The sequence below is a fragment of the Photinus pyralis genome, unplaced genomic scaffold (genome assembly GCF_008802855.1).
Source record: "Photinus pyralis isolate 1611_PpyrPB1 unplaced genomic scaffold, Ppyr1.3 Ppyr1.4_LG9, whole genome shotgun sequence".
NCBI lineage: Eukaryota > Metazoa > Arthropoda > Insecta > Coleoptera > Lampyridae > Photinus > Photinus pyralis.
In genome coordinates, this window is record NW_022170878.1 from 7,855,635 (window position 1) to 7,877,973 (window position 22,339).

General features: G+C 38.1%; 1 protein-coding gene and 2 long non-coding RNA genes across 7 annotated transcripts in view; 1 reads left to right on the forward strand and 2 right to left on the reverse strand.

The window, feature by feature from the left end:
* Positions 1 to 300: 300 nt before the first annotated feature.
* Positions 301 to 1,075, reverse strand: LOC116180282. Its single transcript, XR_004147103.1, has 2 exons — positions 567 to 1,075; positions 301 to 444 (listed from the first exon to the last, which is right to left on the reverse strand). It is a non-coding gene; the product is annotated as an uncharacterized LOC116180282 (long non-coding RNA).
* Positions 1,076 to 10,950: 9,875 nt separating this feature from the next.
* Positions 10,951 to 11,845, reverse strand: LOC116181548. Of its 2 annotated transcripts, XR_004147277.1 has the most exons (3): positions 11,498 to 11,845; positions 11,156 to 11,419; positions 10,951 to 11,098 (listed from the first exon to the last, which is right to left on the reverse strand). It is a non-coding gene; the product is annotated as an uncharacterized LOC116181548 (long non-coding RNA). The 2 variants fall into 2 exon arrangements; XR_004147276.1 differs by having other exon boundaries at positions 11,156 to 11,845.
* An 8,907-nt stretch (positions 11,846 to 20,752) lies between these two features.
* Positions 20,753 to 22,339, forward strand: part of LOC116180612 (sex peptide receptor-like) — a 561,029-nt gene continuing 559,442 nt past the window's right edge. For 3 of the 4 annotated variants that reach the window (XM_031500692.1, XM_031500695.1, XM_031500694.1), the window contains exon 1: positions 20,753 to 20,966. The gene's annotated coding sequence lies outside the window, so the exon portion shown is untranslated. Of the gene's footprint in view, positions 20,971 to 22,339 lie in introns of all 4 variants that reach the window. The other variant, XM_031500693.1, reaches the window with a different exon arrangement.

Genomic DNA, 22,339 nt, shown 5'->3' on the forward strand with positions numbered 1-22,339 from the left:
ACCCTGTCAGCCGAGGGAGTCAATGCAGTTATAGTGCAGCTCGAGTCAATGATGTCCACCTCCGGGTGCGACACCGGAACAATGGACACTCTGATCCCCGCCGCAGCGACTTGCCCCTACGCTCATGGCGCATCCGTTAAAATAAATGGTCGATGGTAATACCGTGGATACCTTTCTAATTTCCTTCAATACAACACTAATACGACCACTGGGACAGTTCTAAATAATCCGAAACACAGATCAATCATAGACCACCCCACAATGGGTGCACAGGCTTTCAAATGTACGTAAAAAGTCTCATTTTCAATTATATGATTTATTTAATTCTTTACATGCTATGCAACAAGCGTATTTGATTTGAAAGAAGATGCTTGTTTCCGTGTTCCTAAGGCTTCTTATTATTTCTTGCAACACTCACTTCTATAATCATTGCCACAGGGCATGCTGAAAAGTAAGATTAGAATTAAATTATTCAGTGGTAGTGAATACAGAAATTAGTGCCATTTTATGGTACGAGACGAAACAGGTGCCACAAGTACGTGGACTAGAGAAAAAGAAGTACTTACCAGCGGTCTTCATCTGATTTACAATATTCGAAGGTGCAATAACAGCCTTGATTGCAATTTTTTTTTTTTGCTACTCCCATGCCAACTAATACCATTAGTAGAACAGTCACGATCAGTAGCTTAATCATGTTAAATTCTGTATATATTTCACGACGGAAAGGCCACGCTTTTATAGTACATTCAAGAGGCGAAATCTTATTGAATTTCGTTAATCGCAGATTATCTTACCTGGTGTCCACTTAAACTTTGGGCTGTTTTGCTTTCGGTTTTATTCGTAGGAAAGCAAAGTTTAAAAAGCGACCAAATGACCTTAAAGTTAATGGAAACAATAGTCCTCTTTTCTAATGGGTAACATAAAAATAAGTTTCAGAGTTGAAACGCTTGTGCAGACCCGAGTTCCACACGTCTATTTTGACGCACCTTCCAGAATCGTCCGAGGGCCAATGAGAACTCATAAAAAGATCAAGCAGAACTTTTCTCTTCCGTACCACAATTTTTTTCTCGTTCCCTTCTGCTCCAACTGCAGAAGTTTGACATCGTCAATATGGGACCACGTAGTATTATTTTTACGGTTATGCAATTTAAAATAATCTGATGACATGATCATAAAAACAAAATACTTGAAACAGAAATAGCTATCTGTAGTACTTTGATTGTGTAAATTCACAATTGGATAAGCAAGCAGTTGGGCCGCATACATTATTATGTACGTACCATTAAGAAACTGCGAGAAGTAGATAAATGGAAAATGTGCAATGACACCTATGGTAATAAAAGTAAATTTTTGAGTACCTTTAAAATGGCGTTAACCTGATTCTTTGGTATATGCCTGGCGTAGCCGCTTCTCTGAGAATTTAGTCAACTGTCGTGGGGATGTGTTCTTGATAGGAACTAACAGAGATGTATCTCCACCACTTTTGTTGTCATTGCGCTGGGCCGCGACATATGCCTTGAACTAGAGGGACAATAAATAAAATAAATAAAACAACACTTTGTGTATTGGGGAGGTTGTTTGGGGGCGACTAACTGGGTGTTTCCCTACCCGAAAGAGTACGGTCTCAGCTTCGACACTGTGCTATCTGCATTAGAGGGACCTCTGCTTCCTGGTGACAGCCTCTCCCTCGATGTTCCATTAGTTTCCGATGCCTCCATCCTTTGATCTCGTTTCCTTCTCCCTCCCTTATTGTTGTCCTCTCCCTACCTCCCTTTCTGCTTGTGCTTATGTCTGATTCTTCCTCCAGAACTCGTCTGTTTTCTTTCTTCATTTTTCGTTTGTCTCTGCTCTATTCTTCCCGTCTCTCTATGAGAATCCCCGAGGTCGCCACTGTTTGGTATAACATGCTGTTTCATGTTTCCATTCCGAGGCACGTAGATCTTTGATTACCTGCCGAATATGGTCTGTGTTCCTCCTGCCTCCAATATATCGACAGCTTCATCTTCAGTCTCCCGGTGATCGTCTTTCCTTCTAGTAATTCCCATATTGCTTTCTTGTGAGGTTGCTGTTTTCCATATGGTACTTATGTACGCTCCCAGATATTTTATTTTGTGCTTCATGGTTATCTCCCTCTCGGGTATTGTGTCTTTCATCCTTCTTTGTATTGGGTTTCTTCAAATCAAGTTGATCCTTTTGTTGTTTATTAGTAGGCCAGGTATTCCTCGCCCTCGAGGTTTTCTAACTTGTCCACGATTACGAGTAGGTCGTTCGCGTACGCCAATAGTGTCGGTAGTTGTAATTGGCTATCTGTGCTGAAATTCCTCACCACCCTCCTTGTTTACTATATGGCGCTATCCAGTGCTATCGGGAAGAGCCTTAGTGAGAGCGGACATCCTTGTTTGACTTCTTGGGTTTTCATTTGGTGATCGGTCTTCCAAAACCATTGTATACAAATATACTCCCTTAGGCACGCGTTTATAATTCTATTGGTTAGGAATTTGGGCAGTCCCAGCAGCGTTACAGAAGTCGCCATTGCTGCATGCTTCACTTGGTCGAAAGCCTTCGCGATGTCTATGGTTAGAAGCCATATCTGGTGGTGAATATATGGTCGTCTGTTGCTCTGTATTTTATGAAACCTGCTTGGTATATTGGTGTCTTGGATGTGTGGCACTCTAGGCACCGTAGTAGGTAGGTTGCGTATATCTTGTGTTCCGCACTGCATAGCGAGATTTTCCTGTAGTCGTCTGTTCCTTGTGGTGACTTGACTTTTGGAATTGGGATCTGCACTGTTTGCTGCCATTATCTGGGGACCAAGTTTCTGGTTCATACCTCCTGAATTAATTCATTCCCGGGCAATTTCTCCTTTTTCAGTCTTCCTAGCATCTCCATCATTTCTTCCATCGTGGGGAGTGGCGAGTAATCGTTCTCCTGGACCTGTGCTTCTTGTCCCTTTTTGAGGAGCTTCTCCCATGCTGTCATTGGTACATATTTTTTGTTTCCCCCTTTTCTTCCATTGGGCTAAACTTGGCGATGTTTTCTGCAAACTCGGCGAATTCCTTGATCTCATGTTGTTCAAAGGCTCTGTTTTTCTCCTTTCTGGCCTCTCTTAGCTCCTTCTTTGCTTCAGGTTTGTGTGGGTTTTGCCCAAACCTCTTCAGTGATCTGCAGTGGTTGTCCATGGCTTGCTTCCTGTTCGGTGATATGGGCGGTTTGTGACGTTATTTTCTTTACCGTGTAATCTTGGCTTTGGCTTATATTTGAATTACTATGTGGAATCCTTCTCGAATAACGTTATGCGAACTCTTACCTTTATATAGCAATCCTTACGCCATCTAGGTGTTCACATTATAACCCGATCCTTTATTTGCGAAAAAAACCTTTTGTCTAGTTTTCTGTTGATTGGCGCGGTTATCTTCTCCCACTCACTGTCGACGCGCGCAGTCCTTGTTGAAGAACTCGATTCGATCTTGACTTGTATTTGAGCTACACGCCATTACACTTACCTGACATATTTGTCTACCTTTATTGGGATTAAATAGTGGTGTTGTATTAAGATTAGTGAAGTTTTCTCTTATCATCTTACTTCCAATTTCGCTGATGACGCATTGCTGCGGATTTATCTTGCAAGTTTAAGGCCGTTTTGCGGTATGTTATCTATGACGCATTATCTTTTTATTTGAAATAATCTATTCTAGGCTACTTTCGTACTCCCTAAGTTTTCTTACTTCTTATTTTGGTTTTACCAATTGCTTCCTGACTGTACATTGATATTTTGACGTGGAAACGCGAATACCAGATTTTCCATATGGTGCAATAGAATTCCATTGAAGTTTCGACGCCATTACAATAAAAAACGCTGTACATATTTCTACCTTACCGACTGAAGAATTGACTGAAGAATTACCGCCATTTCATGTGAAACCGATATTTGAACTGATGACCCAATTTTACGAAGTTCGTTGACCTGCGATTCATTCTTCCGAAACGCAAGTACTTAATTAACGAGACGTGTGGAGTTGATACTGTGTAAATTTTTAATTAACGTTATATATTTTGCTTTGAAGAACTTGCTCGTGTAAGTTTGTTTGCATTTGAATTGATAAGATTGCTTTGTCATTGAAGATAGATTCAGTTATTTTATTTGTACATTTTGTAGTATTTTTCTCTTAAAACTTCATGTCACTTTTTGATATCTCACACCGATTGTGAAAACCAACCCTTAGTCGAACCAAATTTTGTTTTGTTGTAAAGTCATTTGAATTTTTGATTCTTTTTAGTATTGATTGCAATTCTACGTACAAGAATAACCATTCGTGTCTTACGTTAACCATTGCTTATGCGATATATTGTGCAACGCGAATCATTACCCTTCTTATATTTTTTTGTTTTTGTGTCTGACTGTTTCAGATTTGCAGTTTCGCGTCCTCTGAGCTCGGAAGGTTGCGACCGGAGTTCAAGGTAAATTTAGTTATTTTCGTCGTTTTTCCCTTTTAACGTTTGATTACATTTTGGTTGTTGATACTAACGAGTTGTGATTATTACTTTGTTTGAAAGTCACTTAATGATTATAGCTCCGTTGTTTCTGCGGAAGCCCTTTTGGATAAATATTTTCCCAGGCTACGTGTTGGCTTCTCATTTGTTTTATTAGAGATTATGTTAAATTTCCAGTTGTTATACTAGATCGATATATTACAGTGTCAGATTTGTGATATTTTGAGATCTTTGTTATTAAACTACCCACATTTATACATCAAATACTGTTTGTTTTCCCCATAATTGTGTATTCCTTTGAGTTTAGTAAGACGAGAACAAGGATCTCTTGGTCTGCCTTGTTCATCCCTTTAGTATTCCTCTCTCTCTAAATTTACCAAAGACTAAGTGGCGCCTATCCGGATTACTTTTACTGTTTCCTTCCCTTTTTGGCTTATTTGTGTGTGTATAGAAGAACCCAATTTTCACCCCGACCCACCTCTACTTTGCCTGAGCTTACCGTGTGCTTATCTAAGGTAATTTTGTCACGTTGGCCCAAAGTGAACGTAACAGGTTTATGTCCCCCAAGTGTTTTGCCTGCTGCTTCCCGGCGATCCTGTTCCAAGATGGTCTCCCCCATTGTATATTGGTATATTGATCATACCGGAATTCTAATTCCACTAAGTTCCCTATCAATTGTTGGTAGAATCCTTTCAGGTTCTCCCTGATGTATGTGTTACTTTCTTAGGGTAGTTTGTTTCCCTTCGTAAGGGTCCAATTTGTTCCGCCCCCTCTAGGAAGGTATATTCGCGAGTACGTATGAGCGCTTTTTTCGCAATTGCCCTGTTTATCCAATCAACCCCCTTGAATCTAACTTTTTCCCTTTAATTCAATTTAAATTAACCTTAATTCTAGATATCCATTATCAACCCTAGCACTGGTATTTACACCCTTGTTGTCCTGTTGGTTGGAGGTTCCCACACTGTCTTGACCTCCTCACAATTTAATTAGATCCCCGCGCGTTATTTGTGTCTTGATAAAGACAACTTCCGCTTGAGATTCAAATATAAGTTTGAATTAAGCCTGGACCCGCCTCGCGTTTCACAGTTCTTTCAGCCGATTTATACAGATTGATAAAAAAATTGCCGAGCAAGCCGAAAACGAGTTCGGCACAAACCAGAACAATTTTTTTAAGTAAAACCCAAAAGCACAGCTGAAGCTTAATGTGTGCCGAGCTCGTCTTCCGGTCGTTCCGCAATCATCGTGATGAAGCCTATTTATATAGATTGATAAAAAATCGTTGCCGAGTAAGCCAAAGGCGAGTTCGGCGGAAGTCAGATCAACGCCCAAAAGCACGCCTGGGGCCTAATCCGTGGCGAACTCTGCGCGTTCCGTGTGCTTTTATGGGAAGAGCCTACTGTCATTGCTTTGCGTGTTTTGTTCCCTCTAAGTGGGTAGGTCTACTATTAAAATTTGACCATTAAGAAAAAAAACCTAGTCATAGATGATGTGTTCCTCGTAGGTAGCCATAGAAAATTGGCAACATTCTCATAACAGACACGTAATGACTTACGAGCAAAAATACTTCCTCGCACATGATGTTCTCCTGATACAAGATTAGAAAAATTAAGTCAAAGAAAAGCGTTGGAGCTTTTCCCTCGACGATGAAAAAAGGCCCGCTATTAGTTCATCATGTTTTCCGGGTAGCTAGCAACAGTTAGGTAATATTCTGTGTCTAAGGATACAGATATTCACTCGGTATCTTGTTCTTTATTTACTCCCCATTCTACCATCCCAACATCATATAGGTATCCCCTTACAAACTTTACCAGCTACCCCCGTTACATTCCAGAACATCACTTTCATGTTAGTTTTCTCCATTTTCATTTCGTTTTTCCTTTTTTTGTGTTCTCTGTTTTCACTAATTCTTTGTCATTGTTATTCCAGCTGTATTCACCTTCACCCTGTCTCCTGCATCTTCATCTTACTTTCTTGCGTTTTCCTTTTTTTTCTTTTCCGCAACCTTTCTAGTTGGGTGGCCATAGTTAATAAATCGCAAGTCTAACGGCATTTAATGAGCCATTTTGGAAACGTGCATTTATAAGGGTAAAAATGTCTGCTGAACCCGAATTCGGATGTTGCCAAGCTGATTTTTGGTTAATTTCAAAATGGCGGCCAATATGGCGGCCAAATATATAAATTTTTATGCCAGACGCATTTTACATAGTCTTTCGGATTGAGGTGTTAAAAAAACATACAGGAGGTACAGAAAATTGCAAAACTTATGTATTGGGTACATTATACAGACAACACGGTAACAATATAGAGATAATTCTGACGGCAAATATTTCGTTCAAAAATTTTAGCGGAGCTTAAATTTCTTCATCATGCAGCTCATTTTTTTTTACGATTGAAGCAGTCGCCAAGACACTTGTAGATATTTGTGCACTTTTAGTTCATAGCATAATTTATTTAAAGCCAAGTTTTTAGGAGGACTAGTCTGACCATTCGATTTTTCAGTATCTCTTATCGCATTTGCCAGACAATATGTATGGTACAAAATGTCCCCGGCAACAGCATCATGAGAAGATGCAACTCTACGCCGTTCTGTACCCACTGCACCCAATGTAAATTTCCATAAGAGCGTCCGCCTAAAAAACTCAAGTTGTTTTTGAAAAATAAAATTTTATATTAATATATAAATTTTATATTTTATAAGTTTAGACCTTTATCTACAAAATGTTCGAAATATTTTTTTAAAAAAGTTTATAGCAACTGAATACCGGCTGTTTAAGGATTAGATATTTTGCAGCGATTAGGTATTGCGCTAACCTGTTTTATTGTTTTACTCTCGATCAAGACGATTTATGGAAAAAGTAAACCGACAGTTTTCTAGATAAGTTACTTCTGAACATTACCCCACAAAATGAGATCATATTTTTTGTAAAAATAAAGTCTGTATCTTGGCGGGGGGTAAATCAACAACTTGAGTGTAGCAAGTGGCGCCGCTGCACTGTGTCGGCGGGAACCGAGGGGTAAACCACCTAGTTAATTCGGTGTACAAATAGTAGTTAATGAATTAAAATTATCTTTTAATGTAGTTAATGTTCTGTAAATGCAGTGAATTTCAAGTTAATTCAGTTAATGTTAATTTAATGTAGTTAATGCTAAGTTAATGTAATTAATTTACATTTACTGCCATTTAATACTACTCGAGATACTACTATAGGTAGTGGCTATAGCATGTGAAAAACCGAATTTTGAACCTGGTGTTAGATTTGCTTTTATTCCAAGTGCCTATGTATCAAATTTTAGTTAAGTACTTTCATAAATAAAAAATTTTGCAATCCAAAAAGGGCACTGTGCATGTAGAATTGATTAGGCCCAACTTTTGGCATTGCGTATTATATGGCTAAAACTATGCCCTCGACTATGCCCATATTTAATTTCATGCAATTCGGTTTATATCTAACGGAGATGTCAAAAGGGCCTTCTTTATTTTTTTACGTACATTGCCAATTCACGAACTCCGACCTATAACTCTGATAAAGAACCCAAATGCAAAATTTCATCATAATCGGCGGTCTATTCGTTTTCGAGGTATCGTGCTAATGAACAGATCTCGGGACAGATGGACGGGCACCGCAAAATTATAAACTCTCTACGTCCTAGGAGATCGTCAATAATTTGAAAATGTTGGTTATTTAAAATATTTTTGCTATAGTGTTTTATAAAAAATTTAATAACCTCTCGTATTATGTAATAATACACAGGGTGTTCCATATTAAAGTCACATTTTTGTTATCATCTGAAAAATGCGATGTGGTTTTGTTTTTTTAAATGCAGATTTGAATTCATTGGAAAAATACGCAATTTGTATTTATATGTGTGTAAAGCGATAGGGTATACAAGAGGTAATTTTTTTTTAAATATTGATTTATGAAAAAAATTTATTCTTCATAATATGTTTTGCTTGCTTTGAAAGTACCAATAACGTTTCGATTATTTGTGGTTTGATAGCAATATTCTATCTTAATTATAATGTAGAATGATAACTTTCAATAAAAAAATTAATTTTATTATTTTTCCAGATTTCTATAAATAAATTTTAGATTATCGAAACGTTATTGGTACTTTCAAAGCAAGCAAAACATATCATTAAGAATAAATTTTTTTCATAAATCAATATTTAAAAAAATTCCCTCTTGTATACCCCATCGCTTTATACACTGTATATTTATATATACAGTTGGAAAAAACCTTAAATACTTACCAACGGTTATTAAAAAGCACAAAATTTAAGAACAAACAAAATTTGCCGAGGAAAATGTAAAACACTAATTTAATTAATTCACAGCTTTTTTGGAACACCCTATATATCACCACAGGATATATTTTCCTACATTTTCCGAACTAGCTATGAAGTTAATTAACCAACTCTTACGTATATGTAAGTAATAAATTATGGAAAACAATTTAATATTAAATAGTACAGAATACAATAGATAGTGGCGCCATCGTGCTGTATTTGTGAACTAGTGCAAAATTCGGCCTGGCAACATCCAGAATCGGATTCAGCACATTTTTTTTACATCTAAAAAACCATGTGGCCAAAATGGCTCATAAAATGCCGTTAGAACTAAGAAACAGAGTCGTTTTTCAATTTGGCCACTTAACTATTCTAATTATATCATCTATGTACATCCTGCTCTCCTTCAACGTTTCCTTACCCCTCTCCTTTTCCCATGTTAGTTCCGCTTATTTCCCTCTACTTCAATAAATTAATCCTCGCCCCTTTTACGCTTGCCTCTACTTGTAGGTTTGCTTTTAGTCATTCGTTCGTGCTTTCTCTCTCTTGCCCATTTTCCATCCTTACTCCTTTCCCCTTCATCTTCTCTTTCATTTTATCTTTTAGCGTATTTGTCTCCCCCCCTTGCCTTATTTCCCCTATGTTTTCTCCACGCTTTCTTCCTCTTTTCCTTCTTTCCTCTTCTTCCTCCCTAGGGCCTAGACCCATCATCAGCCTCGTTACGCCTTGCCCGCCTCAGAGGCCCAGAGGTACTCACCGGTATCAAGTTATCCCCCCACCTTTTGAATTTTCAGAATATTTTTATTGCAATCGTTTGTTAGTCGTTTGTTGGTGTTTGTTAGTTACTATTTCACGTTTGTTGGTTGACCGTTAGTTAATTATTCAAATTTCAAGATTTGGGCGTATAGGTAGCACTCCATTTTTTGAATTTTTAGAATATTTTTATTGCAATCGTTTGTTGGTCGTTTGTTGTTATTTGTTAGTTAAATTTTTACGTTTGTTGGTTCACCGTTATTTAATTATTCAAGATTTGAAAGTTTGGGCGTATATAGTTAGCCCTCAACTTTTTGAAATTTCAGAATAATTTTATTGCAATGGTTTTTTGGTCGTTTATTGGTGTTTGTTAGTTATATTTTGACGTTTGTTGGTTGACCGTTGTTTAATTATTCAAATTTCAAAACTTGGGCGTATAGTCAGCCCCCCATTTTTTGAATTTTCAGAATATTTTTATTGCAATCGTTTGTTGGTCGTTTGTTCTCGTTTGTTAGTTACATTTTCACGTTTGTTGGTTGACCGTTAGTTAATTATTCAAATTTCAAGATTTGGGCGTATAGGTAGCACTCCATTTTTTGAATTTTTAGAATATTTTTATTGCAATCGTTTGTTGGTCGTTTGTTGTTATTTGTTAGTTAAATTTTTACGTTATTTAATTAGACAAAATTAAAAAATTTGTGGCAAACGAATGCAATATAATTATTCTGGGGAGGGGGGGGGGGCTAACTTGACACGCCTATCTCTCTCAGCCCATTCAATAATTATGTCCTGCTAGAGCTATGCAACCTTGACACCATACGCGTGTAATCTGTGTTGCCTACCTTCACTCACGCCGAATCGCTTTATGTCCTCAAACTTTGCTATAAATACTGAATACAGATAGCCTTTATCAACGAGCTCCTAGCGAGTTTATAATTTTGCGGTGTCTGTCCGTCCGTCCGTCCGTTAGCACGATGTCTCGTAAACGAATGGGCCGATTACGATGAAATTTTGAAAGTGGATTCTTTATGAAGTTTCTAGATCTGAGTTCGTGAATTGGCAATTTAGGCCAAAAAATAAAGAAAGCCCTTTTGACATCTCCGTTAGTTATGAACCGAATTCTATGAAATTCAATATGCGTATAGCTTTAGCCATATAAAACGCAATTCCAAAAGTTGAGCCTAATCGATCAGCATTCATAGTGCCCTCTTCGCATCTCGGCCATTTATAAACCAAATTGCAAAATTTCTTATTATAGTTTCAAAATTTGGTTTCCATACCCAGGAGCTCGTTTTCTATATGTGTTTACACGTTTATTATTTACTTGAACAATGAAAAAACTACGTTATATCTCGCACGACTACTCTAGATCAGGTTCTAAAACACGTGTCAATCAGAGAGCATTTCAAAAAGTCTCATTTTATATTATATGATTTATTTAATTATTTACATTCAATGTATAATTAATGCAAGCGTATTTTGTAGGAACGAAGTTGGTTATTTCATTGCCCCCAGGCTTCTTGTTATTCCTTGCAGCATTCAGTTTTATGATTCGCACAGACGCCGCTGCGAAAAAAATAATGTCAATTGCCATTTTATGGTACGAGAGAAAAAAGTGCTTACCATACGTCTTCGCCTGCACTACATCCTTTCCAGGTGCAATAACAGCCTTCTTTGCAATTTCTTTTTTTTGCTACTACCATGCCAACTAATACCATTAGTAGAACAGTCACGATCAGTAGCTTAATCATGTTGAGTTCTGTATATACTTAATCACGATAAAAAGGCTACGCTTTTATAGCACATTCAAGAGGCGAAATCTTATCGAATTTCGTTCATCACAGATTATCTTACCTGGTGTCCACTTAAACTTTGTGGTGTTTGTTACTAAAATGCGTTTTAGTTTCGCTTTCGGTCGTTAGGCGCAATGAAAAATGAATTCAGAAGCAAAAGCGATCAAATTACCTTAAAGTTAATGGAAACAATGGTCAAATTTGAACTCTTTTCCAATGGGTAGTTGGGAGTTTCAAAGTGTTAAGACACTGCCCTGGGTTACCGCTGAAGGCCCGATAAAAACTGGCTAAACCAGCAATAATTACTTACGAATTTATGGTTCCACACGTCTCCGTGACAACGCCATTTTGACGCGCACTCAATTCGAGGAGGATCATTGCGAGAACTCATAAAAAGGTCATGCAGAACTCTTCTGTTCCGTATCACAATTTTTTGTTTCGTTAAATGTTACTCACATTCTCGTTTTTTCCAACTGCAGAAATTTGAGTTTCAAGAATAACAAGCCAACATGACGATATCATCAATTTGGGTTATTTGGGACTATGTATCTGTATCACGATCATAATAACAAAATACTTGAAATAAAAACAGCTATCTGTAGTACTTATATTGTGTAAATTGTCAATTGAACGCAGTTGGGCCGCATACATTTTTAGCGCATTTCCACAAAAATAAAAAAAAATGCGCTATTGTGGCCACTTTGTCCGTCCGTCCGTCCGTCCGTCCGCTAACTTTGCGACGCTACTAGTTTTTTTATCTTAAGAGCTATTGTTCTACTTTTTTCGCTATTTGGTTCGTTATGGTGTCGAGTCTTGTACCAAGGAAGGAATTTTTTCTGTACCGCTTACAAAAAAAGTTATTGTAAAAAAACAAAAAAACCGTTTTTTACATGTTCCATAATTTTACACTTTTGCCGTTTATTAACGATCCTAGAGATCGTTTATAATTTTGCATTGCTATCTGTCGCCTGCCGGTTGGTCTCTCCGTCTGTTCCTTTGTCTGTCTGTCCATCTATCTGTCCGTGTGAACGATAACTTTGTTTAGAAATGTTCGATCGCTTTTACATCTCCGTTAGTTATGAACTGAATTGCATGAAATTCAATATGGGCATAGATTTAGCCATATAATACGCAATGCCAAAAGTTGAATCGAATCGATTCAAAATTCACAGTGCCCTTTTCGCATCTCGACCATTTATAAACCGAATTGCAAACTTTTTTACTTATAAAAGTATTTGAATGAAATTTGATACATAGGCACTTGGAATAAAGGAAAATCAAACGCCAGTTTCAAAATTTGATTTTGCGCATGCGCAGTGCCAACTTTTTTATTTATGGAAGAATTTAAACGAAATTTGATACATAGGCACTTGGGATAAAGGAAAATCAAACGCCAATTTCAAAATTTGGTTTTGCGCATGCGCAGTGCCAACTTTTTTATTTATGGAAGAATTTAAATGAAATGTGATACATAGGCACTTGGAATAAAGGAAAATCTAGCGCCAGTTTCAAAATTTTATTTTGCGCATGCGCCGTGCCAACTTTTTTATCTATGGAACTATTTAAGTGAAATTTGATACTTAGGCGCTTGGAACAAAGGAAAATCTTAGTTTATTAGTTAGTTATAGTAAATTAGTTTTAAAATTTAGGTTTGCGCATGCGCAGTTCCAACTTTCTTATTTAGAAAAGCATTGAAATGAAATTCTTCTCATAAACTGAAATTGAAGTAGCACGTCAACAATGGATTGCCCATGTGCAACGCTATCTTTCATATTTGTGGCCGGATTTCTACGATTTTAACAGAAGTTGCATCTTACAAATGGGAAATGAATGCAAGTGGAAATGCTCTTTATGTAAATCGTTTACGATTACATTTTAACTTGTTATATGTACGTACGTAAGAAACTGCGAGAAATAAAAGGGAAATGTGCAATGAAACCTATGGTAATAAAAGTAAATTTTTGGGTACCTTTAAAATGGCGTTAACGGAAGACGTGCTACCATCCTTTTCAGACCTTGAAAATTAATTCTGATTTTTAAGAAAATTAAGCCAAACTGAAACGTTGAAATATATTTCTTAGTGATATGGAGAAACACCTCTTTGTCCATCATGTTTCCCTGGTGGCCAGTGATTCACCGTGCATTAGGAGCAAAAACATTAAACCAAGGTAACTTTGGTTTCTCTTTATTTGCGAATAAATCTTCCGCTTTTCTATACACGGTGTCCATTTTTCGAGTGCCACTATGGGGATCTCCGCTTACCTGAAGAGATAGAGAGTTGGTTAAATGGGGGCAAAGTTGCGAATTTTCGTGCTCAATAATAATCTGAAAAGAAATTAAAAATATCTTTAGTAGTTTTGAAAATATCGCAAAAAAACATTATTCAGACACTTTTTAATTTTTTGGGAAGAGTGCTTTGGAAAAACAAAACGTTCTTTTATCGTGAACAAAAGTTTGACAGTTTGATCCATCTGTCTGGTTGGAGCGTTGGCAGGGAACTAGTAGTGTTGGGATTTTCATCTGAATAGAAAATTATAATTCAAATTAGAACAAAATATTTAAGAATAAATAATATTTTCGCAATAAATCTAGCATAAACGTAAATTGCACTACTTGAAATAAGTCAACCTTTTGTTCACAACAAAATAACGTTTTGTTTTTCCAAAGCACTCTTCGCAGAAAATGAAAATTGTAATTTTAGGAAAAATGTGTTACTGAACCACCATGTGTGATATATCGTTGTAAAGAGAAAAAAAGACGTAATCTCAAAATGTCAAAATCCAAAACGGCGCCCATAAGAAAAATTAAAGTTGCCACGTGTTTCTCCATCATCTTAAATGTTATTGAAAACGGGATGCCATATTCGAAATCTCCATTAAAAAGTGTCTGAATAATGTGTTAATTAGAAATGTCTCGAAGGATTAGTTTACTATGAGAAAATTAAAAACGAAAATCAAAAATTTTCTTTTTTTTTGCGATATTTTCAAAACTATTGAAGATATTTTAAATTTCTTTTCAGATTATTATTCAACACGGAAATTCGCAACTTTGCCCTCATTTAACCAAAAGTCTATCTCTTAAGGTAAGCGAGATCCCCATAGTGGCACTCGAAAAATGGACACCGTCGTGCGTGAATTTCTTAATTGAAAGTTGTAGAAGTATTTTTTCTGATTTTAAAATACTTAATTATAAGGAAATGTAAGTAAATCTGCGGCTTATTTTCTCCTGATACTGAAAACTAGGTACTCTATAAAGAAATGCACCTATTCTATCAAGCACTTATAAATGTAAAATCTACAGACAATCACTTTCGGTTACTTGTATCAGGGGCCATAAGATTTTTTTTACTTTGAGCTACTCAATTACGACCCCTCGCAGCAACCTATCCATGGGACGCTTAGTAACGTCGGTTTACTGACAATAATTTCGCCGCGTGCCACTTGTATCAGGAGCGTAGTATTTTTTCGGATTCTTAGGTATTTAAATACAAGGAAGTGTTCTTATCAGAATACTAGAACCACCTCAGAAAGCAAGTTATTCTATCAGACACCTAGAAATACTAGGAGCGTAGAAGCCTTTTTCTATACTTTGACGTTTGTTGGTTGACCGTTATTTAATTATTCAAATTTCAAAATATGGACGTAGAGTTAACCCTCCACTTTTTGAATTTTCAAAATATTTTTATCGCAGTCGTTTGTTGGTCGTTTGTTGGTGTTTGTTAGTTAGATTTTTACGATTGTTGGTTGGTCGTTATTTAATTATTCAAAATTGAAAAGTTTGGGCGTATAGTTAGCCCCCCACTTTTGGAGTTTTTAAAATATTTTTATTTCAATCTCTTTGTTGGTCCTTTGTTGGTGTGTGTTAGTTACATTTTCTCGTTTGTTGGTTGATCAATTGTGGGTAGAATCATTTCAGGTGCTCTCTGATCTACTTGTTAGTTTCTTAGGGTACTTGTATTACAACAATTGACAAGTTTGTTTCCCTTCGTAAGGGTCTAATGTGTTCCGCCCCCTCCAGGTAGGTATATTCGCGAGTACGTATGAGCGCTTTTTCGCAATTCCCCTGTTTATCCAATCCCCCCCCCCCCCCTAATCTATCGTTTTCCCTTTAATTCAATTTAATTTAACCTTCATTCTAGGTACCTAGCCAGTATCAACCCTAGCACTGGTCTTTACGCCCTTGTTGTCTTGTTGGCTGAAGGTTCCCACACTGTCTCGACCTCCTCACAATTTCATTAGATCCCCGCGCGTTATTTGTGTCTTGATAAAGACAACTTCCGCTTGAGCTTCGAATACAAGCTTGAATTATCCCTGGACCCGCCTCACGTTTTAAAGTTGCGGGTTCTTTCAGCCGATTTGTTCAGATTGATAAAAAATCGTTGCCGAGTAAGCCTAAGGCGAGTTCGGCAGAAGTCAGATCAACGCCCAAAAGCACGCTTCGGGCCTAATCCGTGGCGAACTCTGCGCGTTCCGTGTGCTTTTATGGGAAGAGCCTACTGGCATTGCTTTGCGTGTTTTGTTCCCTCTAAGTGGGTAGGTCTACTATCAAAATTTGACCATTAAGAAAAAAAACCTAGTCATAGATGATGTTCTCCTGGTAGGTAGCCATAGAAATTTTGCAACATTCTCATAACAGACACGTAATGACTTAAGCAGAAATACTTCCTCACACATGACGTTCTCCTGATACAAGATTAGAAAAATTAAGTCAAAGAAAAGCGTTGGAACTCGACGATGAAAAAAGGCCCGCTATTAGTTCATCATGTTTTCCGGGTAGCTAGCAACAGTTGATATTCTGTGTCTAAGGATACAAGGTTTCTTTGATTTGGTTCTCCCATAGACAGGGTGTTTACGGTCTTCTCTGTATCCGTTTAAGGGGCGGCAGTACAGCTCAAAAGGAGTCGACAAACCCTAAAACACCTTAGTAAAAGTTATTTAATAAGCGAGATAATATTTGTTTTATTTTTTACATTAAACGATTCATCTGTGTACAAATCTAGCAATCTACTACTATCACTATTGTCCAATTGTTTTTTAGTTTGTTTATATGACAGGTATAAGTTGTTATCAATAATTAACCTTTACTACTAATTGATTAATCGCTTAATGTAAAAAATAAAAAACAAATATCTGGCTTATTAAATAACTTTTACTAAGGTGTTTTGGGGTTTGTCGACTCCTTTTGAGCTGTAATGCCGCCCCTTAAAAGGATACAGAGAAGACCGTAAACACCCTGTATATTCACTCGGTATCTTGTTCTTTATTCACTCCCCATCCTACCATCCCAACGTCATATATTCCCTTCCAAACTCCCAGAATTGAGCGTCTTTGCCAGCTACTCCCGCTACATTCCAGAACATCACTTTCATGTTAGTTTTCTCCATTTTAATTTCGTGTTCCCTTTTTTTTGTGTTTTCTGTTTTCACTAATTCTTTGTCATTGTTACTCCAGCTGTATTCACCTTCACCCATTAGTCTCCTCTTACTTTCTTGGGTTGCCTTTTTTCTTTTCCGCAACCTCTCTAATTATATCATCTATGTACATCCTGCTCTCCTTCAACTTTTCCTTACCTCTCGTCCGTGCGTTCTCTTTCTTTTCCATTTTCCATCTTTACTGCTTTCCCCACCATCTTCTCTTTTCATTTTATCTCTTTGCGTCTTTGTCCCCCCTCCTTATTTCTCCATTGCTTTCTCCGCACATCACAGATTATCTTACCTCGTATCCAGTTAAACTTTGGGGTGTTTGTTACTAATGCGATTTAGTTTCGCATTCAGTCATAGGCACAAAGAAAAATTAATTCAGAAGCAAAAGCGATCAAGTTAATGGAAATAATGGTCAAATTTGAACTCTTTTCCAATGGGTAGTTGGGAGCTTCAAAGTTTTAGAGTTAAAAACACTGCCCTGGGTTACCACTGAAGACCCGATTAGAATGGCTAAACCAGCAATAATTACTTACGAATTTATGGTTCCACACGTCTCCGTGACAACGCCATCTTGACGCACCGTCCTGAATCATCTGAGGATCGATGAGAACTCATAAAGATGTCATGCAGAACTTTTCTGTTCCGTACCAAAATTTTTAGCCCATTTTTTGAAAAAAATACGCTATTATATTCGTTATGGCTGGCTGGCTGCCCGACTGAGATCTCAGCAATTACAATAGCTAGAGACTTCAAATTTCACTAAAAACTTTCTGATGTATGTGTAGGCTCTAATCTATTTTGAGTTAGATTATTTGTGAGATCGATAATTTTAGAAAATAATTTCGATATGGTTTTCGGAGAACTTATCTGCATTACCAAAAATGCATATGCTGATTCACAACTTGTTTGTTTCGTTACTTGCCTAAGTGTTACTCACATTCTCGTCCTTTGCAACTGCAGAAATTTGGGTTTCAAGAGTAACAAGTCAACATGACGACATCATCAATATGGAACTATGTATCTGATATCTCGATCAAAATAACAAAATACTTGAAACAAAAATAGCTATCTGTAGTACTTTTATTGTGCAAATTCAGAATTGGATGCAGTTGGGCCGCATACATTTTTATATGCAAATTAATTCAGATTTTTAAGAAAATTAAGCCAAACTAAAACGTTGAAATAAATCTCTTGGTGATGGAGGAACACCTCTTTGTCCATCATGTGTTCCTGGTGACCAGTTGGCCAACTGATTCTCCGTGCATTAGGAGGAAAAACATTAAACCAAGGTAACTTTGGTTTCTCTTCAATTGCGAATAAATCTTCCGCTTTTCTAAATAATGTGTGAATTTCTTCATTGAAAGATGTAGAAGTATTTTTTCTGATCTTAAATTATAAGGAAATGTAAGTAAATCTGCGACTTATTTTATCCTGATACTGAAAACTACCCTATAAAGCAATATACCTATTCTATCATGCAGTTGTAAATGAAATATATAAGTCGGCGGGCAGTCACTTTCCGTCACTCGTATCAGGGGCCCATAAGATTCTTTTTTTACTTTGAGCTACTCAATTACGACCCCTCGCAGCAACTTATTCCATGAGACGCTTAGAAAATCGAAAATCGGTCTACCGACAATAATTTCGCCGCGTGCCACTTGTATCAGGAGCGTAGAAATATTTTTCCTGGTACTCAGTCATTTAATTATATGCTCCTGATGGTTTTTTAGAATTGCCCCCCCCCCCCCCCAAAGTCAAAAATATTTCTATTTATTCCCCTTTGAAAATGAAGATGACAGGTACTGAGCGCGATAAATGTTCAGAACGTTTAGAAGCATCAAAACCCTTGATGGAATACACCCCAGTAATAAGAGTGTCTGCTTCCTTCTTGAGAATGATTGTGAAAAGTAGTGAGGTCATCGAAGCTCTTCTCTTTCTGGAGGGTATTCCACATACCCCAGACCCCCCGGTCGTGCATTCACACACAACACAACGTTTTGAACCGTCGATACTTGTGATAATTTCCGATTTTCCTGAGGGTATTCTGTACCAAACCCCCACGATAAGAGGATTCGATGGTTTTCCCTTAAAAATGTTGATGACAAGGATTGAGGTGTATGAATGTGCTGAGAGGTGTGAGGGGTATGGAATACCTCCCAGTAATACCCCCAAGTCAACAATTTTCTGGTTCCTCCTTGAGAATGACAATGACAGGTGCTGAGGAAACCAAGCTCTTCTCCAGCTGGGGGGTATTCCATACCCCCCAGACCCCCCCAGTTGTACGCCCACCTTCTAAAACGTTTAGAACCATCAGTACTTGCCGTGTGATCATTTTCGAGGGATAGCCATCGAAACTCCTTTTCCATATCAAACCACCAGCGAATAAAGCTTTGATGGTTTTCCCTCGAAAATGATGACAAGAACCGAGAATTGTGAATGTATTGAAGGGAGTAGGTACACATCACCGGGGGTCTGGGGGAATGGAATACCCTCCAATAATTCATCATCTTCGAAACCTCATTATCCGGGGTTTGGGCCACCCAGGAAAAGAAGATTCGAAAATGAGTTTTGGTGATTCTAAACGTTTTGAAAAGAGAACTTACCACCAGTGAGTCTGGGGGGGGGGGGGTATGGAATATCCCTTAGTAAAGAAAGAATGCAAAGCCTCCTTTTCCTGGGGAGGGGGGGCGTTTCGTACTAAACCTCCAGGGAAAGAGGCTTTGAAGATGACCATAGTAGGTCTTCACCTGCCAAAAGATCACATGGAAATGATAAAACGGTTATATGCAAGCATGTGTCGAAATTTACCTGCACCCAAATGAGTTCGGCAGCATTAAGCTGGGGGTGGTAAGGCGGCAAGCGTAAAACTTCGTGGCCGTGCTCTCGCAAGTTTGTACTACTTAGCCGGTGCATGTACTCGTACCAGGGCGAGTAGTTTCGATTTGAACATGCCGACTACGCTGAATGCGGCCGGGCATTTGTTGGATGCTGCCCTACAGCCTCGGTGTGGTAGCTCGTGTTGTCATCTACCGAATAATAATATTATTACCACAGAAGGTCCTCCATGATCCTCGTTTAGACCTTCGAATATGATCCTTATACATTCGCTGAGCGATCTTAAGATCCTCCCAGAGCCTGCGAACCTCCCTACGAACAGCTTCAAGGTCTGAGTTCCACCAAGGTGTCCTCCTCGTTTCTCGAAAGGTCCGCGTAAAGTCACTAGATATAGAAAGTACCGCAATCATCCGCCATTTTTGGGCAAATTTGCTGCCAACTTAAAAAAATTGACAAATAAAATCTGAATAGCTGTCATTTTTTATAACCTAACTTCATAGTACTGTCATGTTTTATAAAAATATATACAGATATCTCCAAACAGGTGCAACAATCCCTAACATTAAAGTTACTAGAATCTGGTAACTTCCGCCATTTTTGGGCAAAAATCATGCGTTCTCTCTCTAACACACGAGCACAATGGATTGCGGTACTTTCTATATTTAGTGACTTTAAGTCTAACCCACGTAAGGTAACAAAACTACTACAGTTCTGTACTATCCTCCGAGGTGAGTTCGGCGTAAACGCAAACAGAATCGTCAAATAAAGAACATCGCGCCACATTAATTCTCTCTCATTGTTGTCCCTCATCCCTTATTTTCTCCAGAATCGAACCGAGTGCATGAAGCTGAAAAATTACTTCGTTTTAAGCCCACATTTCGCTGTTTACTACCCTAATCGTCGGATTAGGACATGGCAACCAACAGGTGCGATTTCCCCGATAACCGCTACTCCATAAATGGTCTTCCAGTGTTGCAAAATTAATCTTATGGAGGGGTTCGAGATCCATGTAAGATGAAGACAACTGCAAATCTGTTGCATAAAAACAACGAAACGCCCCTAAACAAGTCCAGCAGTAGCGCGCGCGCGAGCGCTTTTTCGAAGTGCACAAAACCAATTTTCCTGTGGGAAACTCTCAGTCTGTTCAGATCCCGTTGCGGTTACCCGACCTCGAGAGAGGGCAGTTTATTATTTACTCGCACTCGCGATAAACTACGAAATCTTGGGGAGCGATTTTTTATCGGTTCAGTTTGTGCGTAAAATTCTACGTCTTTTTTTTTTAATTTTTTATGAGGGAGTCGCAGCGATTTCAATTCCGCTGGAGAACTTTAATAGTCGACATGGGAAATTAACGGATGTAGTTGTTTACGTTCGGGAAGGAAAGGTAGGTGCGAACTGAAATTGTTATTGGTATTTAATCATTCATGATCGGTGGAGACGCGCGGGCTTTGAATAATAGTCGAGGGCTTTGTGTTTTATTCACACATCGCATCTCGCATTCAAAAATTATTGGGTCACCTAAAGGTATCAATTCAATATACAAATTCGCGTGGAGTTCCTCAAGGTTCGCTTATTGGACCTTTTTACTTTTTAAATTTTACCTTCACATCTTCAGTTAATTTGGGCTTTAATAGAAACATTTCGAGACGTTGCCATAAAATTGGTCTTTAGGTATCCATCCAAGAAGGGGGATGGGACCAATGCCGATAAAGCAAAGGGCCAGTTTAGTAGGTATATTTCAACCAGAGTAGAGCGCTCTCAATTTTATCCAAATTTCAGTATACACATTTTTTGGCAGGAAAGGTAAGAAACGAAGGTTGAATTATGCCGAACTCGCCTTGGGGTTTCTTCTTTGCCGATGATTGCCGAGCGAGCCGAAGGCGAGTTCGGCACAATCACAACCCAACCTTGCTTACCTTCCCTCCCAAAAAATACATTAGTCTACTAGGATTTCGATTAAAACTGAGGGCGCTGTAGTATTTGGGTGTGTGGTATTATGCCGAGCTCGCCTTCAGCTCGCTCGGCATTCGTACAGCTCATTTGTAGATTATCCTCTCAAGGGATTTTTCGGTCTACTTGATTTTCAATAAAAACTGATGGTACTGTATAACATATTGTGTCTGTGGAATTATACCGAAGTAGCCTTTGGTTGGCTCGGCATTCGTATTGATTCTTCGTGGAGGATTCACTCAATCTCGCTTACCTTTCCCCGGAATTCCGACTTTAAACTCGAAATTCCGACTTTGAATACGGAATTCCGACTTTGAACACGGAATTCCGATTTTAAACTCGGAAGTCCGACTATAAACTCGGAATTTTGTTCGACTTTAAGCTCGGAATTCCGACTTTAAACCCGAAATTCCGACTTTAAATTCGGAATTTCGATATTGAACTGAGTATTCCGACTTTGAACTCGGAATTGCGACTTTCAACTCGGAATTTCGACTTTAAACTCGTAATTCCGACTTTGAACACATAATTCCGAATTTAAACTCGGAAGTCCGACAATAAACTCGGAATTTCGTTCGACTTTAAGCTCGGAATTCCGACTTTGAATATGGAGTTCCGACTTTGAACACGGAATTCCGACTTTAAACCCGAAATCCCGACTTTAAATTCGGAATTTCGACATTGAACTCAGAATTCCGGCTTTGAACTCGGAATTGCGACTTTCAACTCGGAATTTCGACTTTAAACTCGTAATTCCGACTTTGAACATAGAATTCCGAATTTAAACTCGGAAGTCCGACTATAAAC